At 37.9% G+C, this 6,049-nt stretch overlaps 1 long non-coding RNA gene across 1 annotated transcript; it reads right to left on the reverse strand.

Moving 5' to 3' along the window:
* Positions 1 to 1,869: 1,869 nt before the first annotated feature.
* LOC115833353 lies at positions 1,870 to 5,754 on the reverse strand. The gene is made up of 3 exons (XR_004028792.1): positions 5,689 to 5,754; positions 2,918 to 2,922; positions 1,870 to 1,900 (listed from the first exon to the last, which is right to left on the reverse strand). It is a non-coding gene; the product is annotated as an uncharacterized LOC115833353 (long non-coding RNA).
* Between the last annotated feature and the right edge of the window lie 295 nt (positions 5,755 to 6,049).

Raw genomic sequence — 6,049 nt, forward strand, 5'->3', positions numbered from 1 at the left:
ACTGTACCTAACCTGATAAAAGAACACAGGTTCCATTCTATTGGATGAATTGACACATCACAAGGCATTTTCACAGATAGCTTATTTCTAGTTTTTATTGTGGGATATTCAGTTTCTCAGTACAGGCATCCAACAGCTCAGAAATATTCATCTGTAGATTCTTTAAAAAAGGATTTCCAATCTGAACCAAAACACAGGTTTCATTTTGTGAGAATAACCAATACATTTCAAAGGATTCTCACAGAGAGCTTGTTTGTAGTTTTTATCCCAGGATATACCATTTTATTTACTGTAGGCATCAATAACCACAGAAATGTCCATTTGTAGATTTTATATAAAAAGTGTTTCTAACCTGCTGAATCAAAACACAGGTTCGATTTTGTGAGATAAATCCACACATCACACAGCATTTTATCCAATACCTTGTGTCCAGTTTTTATCACAGGATATTCAGTTTTTCACTATAGCATCAAACCGGCTAAGAAATGTGCAATTATAGATTCTACAAAAAAAAAAAAAGTGTTTCCAACCTGGTAAATCAAAACTCAGGTTTCTTTCTGTTAGATGAATCCACACTTCACAAAGCATTTTTCACTGACAACTTGTTTCTAGTTTTTATCAAGGAGTGTTCTATTTTCCACTATAGGCCTAAATATGCTCAGAAGTTTTTCTTAATAGATTCTACAAAAAAGCATTTCCAACCTGCTGAATCAAAACACATGTTCCATTCTGTGAGATGAATCCACACATCAGAAAGCATTTTTACAGATAGCTTGTTTCTAGATTTTATCTCAGAATATTCAGTTTTTCACTATAGACTTCTATGGGCTCAGAAATATTCTTTCATTGATTCTGCAATACGAGTGTTTCCAATCTGGTGAATCAAAACACATGTTCCATTACATGAGATGAATCCACACATCACAAAGCATTTTCACAGATAGCTTGTTTTTAGTTTTTGTCGTGGGATATTCTGATTTTCACTATAGGCATCCATGGGATCAGAAGTATCCCTTTGTCAATTCTACAAAAAGAGTGTTTCCAACATGGTGAATCAAAACACAGGTTAAACTCTGTTTGTTGAATCCACACATCACAAAATATTTTAACATACATCTTGTTTCTTGTTTTTATCATGTAACATTCAAATTTTCACTATTGGCCACCATAGACTCAGAATTGTCCATTTGTGGAATCTACAAAAAGAGTGTTTCCAACCTGACGAATCAAAACACAGGTTGCATTCCATGAGATGAATCCACACACCCCAAAGCATTTTCACAGACACTTTGTTTCTATTTTTATTGCAAAATATTCAGTCTTTCACCACAGTCTTCAATGGAATCAGAAATGTCTCATTGTAGATTCTACAAAAAGAATGTTTCCATCCCAGTGAGTCAAAACTCAGGTTCAACTCTATTAGATAAATCCACAAATTACAAAACATTTCCACAGATAGCTTCTTTCTAGATTTTATCACCGGATAGTCTGTGTTTCAGTACAGGCCTCAATGGGATCAGTAATGTCCCTTCATAGATTCTACAAAAAGACTCTTTCCCACCTGGTGAATTCAAGCACAGGTTACATTCTGTGAGATGAATCACCACATCACCAAAGAGTTAAACAGATAGTTGGTACATAATTTTTATTGTGGGATGTTTATTTTTTCAGTATAGGCTGCAAAAGGCTCAGAAATGTCTCTTTGTAGATTCTACAAAAAAAAAGTGTTTTAAGCAGGTGATCCAAACACAGGATCTGTCTTGTGAGATCAATCCACACTTCACCAAGCATTTTAACAAATAGCTTGTTTATAGTTTTTACCGCTGTATGTTCAGTTTTTCACAACCAGCTTCAGTGGGCTCAGAAACATCCCTTCATAGATTTTACAAAAAGAGTGCTTCTGGGGGTGGAGCCAAGATGGCCGAATAGGAACAACTCTGATCTACAGCTCCCAGCATGAGCAACACAGAAGATGGGTGATTTCTGCATTTCCGTTTGAGGTACTGGGTTCATCTCACTAGGGAGTGCCAAACAGTGGGTGCAGGACAGTCGGTGCAGCGCACTGTGCATGAGCCGAAGCAGGACAAAGCATTGCCTCACTCGGGAAGTGCAAGGGGTCAGGGAGTTCCCTTTCCTAGTCAAAGCAAGGGGTAACAGACAGCACCAGGAAAATCGGGTCAGTCCCACCCTCATACTGCGCTTTTCCAATGGGCTTCGAAAATGGCACACCAGGAGATTGTGTCCCTCACCTGGCTCGGAGGGTCCTATGTCCATGGATACTCGCTGACTGCTAGCACAGCAGTCTGAGATCACCAACCTGTTGAATCAAACTGGAAGAAAGGGTATCAGTGATGGAAGATGAAATGAATGAAATGAAGTGAGAAGGGAAGTTTAAAGAAGAAAGAATAAAAAGAAACGAACAAAGCCTCCAAGAAATTTGGGACTATGTGAAAAGACCAAACCTACGTCTGATTGGTGTACCTGAAAATGACGGGGAGAATGGAACCAAGTTGGAAAACACTCTGCAAGATATTATCCAGGAGAACTTCTCCAATCTAGCAAGGCAGGCCAACATTCAGATTCAGAAAATACAGAGAACGCCACAAAGGTACTCCTCGAGAAGAGCAACTACAAGACACATAATTGTCAGATTCACCAAAGTTGAAATGAAGGAAAAAATGTTAAGGGAGGCCAGAGATAAAGGTCGGGTTACCCACAAAGGGAAGACCATCAGACTAACAGCTGATCTCACGGCAGAAACTCTACAAGCCAGAAGAGAGTGGGGGCCGATATTCAACATTCTTAAAGAAAAGAATTTTCAACCCAGAATTTCATATCCAGCCAAACTAAGCTTCATAAGTGAAGGAGAAATAAAACACTTTACAGACAAGCAAACGCTGAGTGATTTTGTCACCACCAGGCCTGCCCTAAAAGAGCTCCTGAAGGAAGCACTAAACATGGAAAGGAACAGCTGGTACCAGCCACTGCAAAAACACACCAAATTGTAAAGACCATACAGGCTAGGAAGAAACTGCATCAACTAACGAGCAAAATAACCAACTAACATCATAATGACAGGATCAAATTCACAAATAACAATATTAACTTTAAATGTAAATGGGATAAATGCTCTAATTAAAAGACGCAGACTGGCAAACTGTATAAACATTCAAGACCCATCTGTGTGCTGTATTCAGGAAACCCATCTCACGTGCAGAGACACACATAGACTCAAAATAAAGGGATGGAGGAAGATCTATCAAGCAAATGGAAAACAAAAAAAGGCAGGGGTTGCAATCCTAGTCTCTGATAAAATAGACTTAAAACCAACAAAGATCAAAAGAGACAAAGAAGGCCATTACATAATGGTCAAGGGATCAATTCAACAGGAAGAGCTAACTATCCTAAATATATATGCACCCAACACAGGAGCACCCAGATTCATAAAGCAAGTCCTGAGTGACCTACAAAGGGACTTAAACTCCCACACAATAATAATGGGAGATTTTAACACCCCACTGTCAACATTAGACAGATCAACGAGACAGAAAGTTAAAAAGGATATCCAGGAATTGAACTCAGCTCTGAACCAAGTGGACCGAATAGACATCTACAGTACTCTCCACCCCAAATCAACAGAATATACATTTTTTTCAGCACCACACCACACCTATTCCAAAATTGACCACATAGTTGGAAGTAAAGCTCTCCTCAGCAAATGTAAAAGAACAGAAATTATAACAAACTGTCTCTCAGACCACAGTGCAATCAAACTAGAACTCAGGATTAAGAAAGTCACTCAAAACCACTCAACTACATGGAAACTGAACAACCTGCTCCTGAATGACTACTGGGTACATAATGAAATGAAGGCAGAAATAAAGATGTTCTTTGAAACCAACAAGAACAAAGACACAACATACCAGAATTTCTGGGACACATTCAAAGCAGTGTGTAGAGGGAAATTTATAGCACTAAATGCCCACAAGAGAAAGCAGGAAAGATCCAAAATTGACACCCTAACATCACAATTAAAAGAACTAGAAAAGCAAGAGCAAACACATTCAAAAGCTAGCAGAAGGCTAGAAATAACTAAAATCAGAGCAGAACTGAAGGAAATAGACACACGAAAATCCCTTCAAAAAATTAATGAATCCAGGAGCTGGTTTTTTGAAAAGATCAACAAAATTGATAGACCGCTAGCAAGACTAATAAAGAAGAAAAGAGAGAAGAATCAAATAGATGCAATAAAAAATGATAAAGGGGCTATCACCAGCGATCCTACAGAAATACAATCTACTATCAGAGAATACTACAAACACCTCTACACAAATAAACTAGAAAATCTAGAAGAAATGGATAAATTCCTCGACATATACACCCTCCCAAGACTAAACCAGGAAGAAGTTGAATCTCTGAATAGACCAATAACAGGCTCTGAAATTGTGGCAATAATCAATAGCTTACCAACCAAAAAGAGTCCAGGACCTGATGGATTCACAGCCTAACACTCTACCAGAGGTAAAGGAGGAACTGGTACCATTCCTTCTGAAGCTATTCCAATCAATAGAAAAAGAGGGAATCCTCCCTAACACATTTTATGAGGCCAGCATCGTCCTGATACCAAAGCCTGGCAGAGACATAACCAAAAAAGAGAATTTCAGACCAATATCCTTGATGAACATTGATGCAAAAATCCTCAATGAAATACTTGTTTCTAGCTTTTATCACAGCATATTCAGTTTTTCACTATAGGCTTCAGTGGGCTCAGAAACGACCCTTTGTAGATTCTACAGGGTGTTTCCAACCTGATGAATCAAAACAGAGGTTCCATTCTGTTAGATGAATCCACACATCACAAAGCATTTTCACAGATTGTTTGTAGTTAATATCACAAAATATTCAGTTTTTCACTGCAGGCTTCAATGGGCTCAGAAATGTCTTTTAGTAGATTCTACAAAAAGAGTTTTTCCAACCTTGTGAATGAAAACGCATTTTTAACTTTTTGAGATTAATACACAAATTGCAACACATTTTGACAGGTGGTGTGTTTCTTTTTATCTTTCTTTTATTGGGGGGAATGGGAGGAGTGTGTGTTTTTTTCACTATAGGCTTCAAAAGGCTCAGAATTGTCCCTGAGTCGATTCTGCAAAAAGAGTGTTTCCCATCTGGTGAATGAATATGCAAGTTTCACTCTTTTAACTCTGTGAGATGAATCCACCCATCACAAAGCATTTTCATACATAGCTTGTTCCTACTTTTTTATCGCTGGATATTTGATTTTTCACTGTACCCTCAATGGTCTCGAAAATATCCCTTCATAGATTCTACAAAACCTGTGTTTCCAACCTGGTTAATCAAAACGCAGGTTCCATTTTGTGAGATGAATCTACATATCACAATGCATTTTCACAGATAGTTTGTTTCTAGTTTTTATTGCAGGATGTTCTATTTTTCATGATAGGCTTCAATAGGCTCAAAAATATTTCTTCGTAGATTCTATGAAGAGAGTGCTTCAAACCTGGTGAAAGCAAAGCTTATCTCTGTGAGATGAATCCACACGTCAGAAACCATTTTTACTTATGACTTGTTTCTAGATTTTATTGTGGGATATTCTGTTTCTCACTACAGGTCTCAATGGGTTCAAAAATGTCCCTTCAGTGGCTCTACAAAAACAGTACTTTTAACTTGGTGAATCAAAACACAGCTTCCATTCTGTGAGATGAATCCACACATCACAAAGCATTTCTACAGAAAGCTTGTTTCTAGTTTTTATTGCAGGATATTTATTTTTTCACACTAGGATAAAATGGGCTCAGAAATGTCCCTTCATAGACACTACAAAATAAGTGTTTCCAACTGTGGAATTAAAACACAGATTTAACTCTGAGAGATGATTGCACACATCACAAAGTATTTTCCCGGATAGCTTGTTTCTAGTTTGTGTAACAAGATATTAAGAATAGACTTCCATGGGCTCAGAACTGACTCTTCGTAGATTCCACAAAAAGAGTGTTTCCAACCTGGTGAATCAACACTTAGGTTCCAT

Source organism: Nomascus leucogenys, chromosome X (assembly GCF_006542625.1).
Source record: "Nomascus leucogenys isolate Asia chromosome X, Asia_NLE_v1, whole genome shotgun sequence".
In the NCBI taxonomy this organism is placed as follows: Eukaryota; Metazoa; Chordata; class Mammalia; order Primates; family Hylobatidae; genus Nomascus; species Nomascus leucogenys.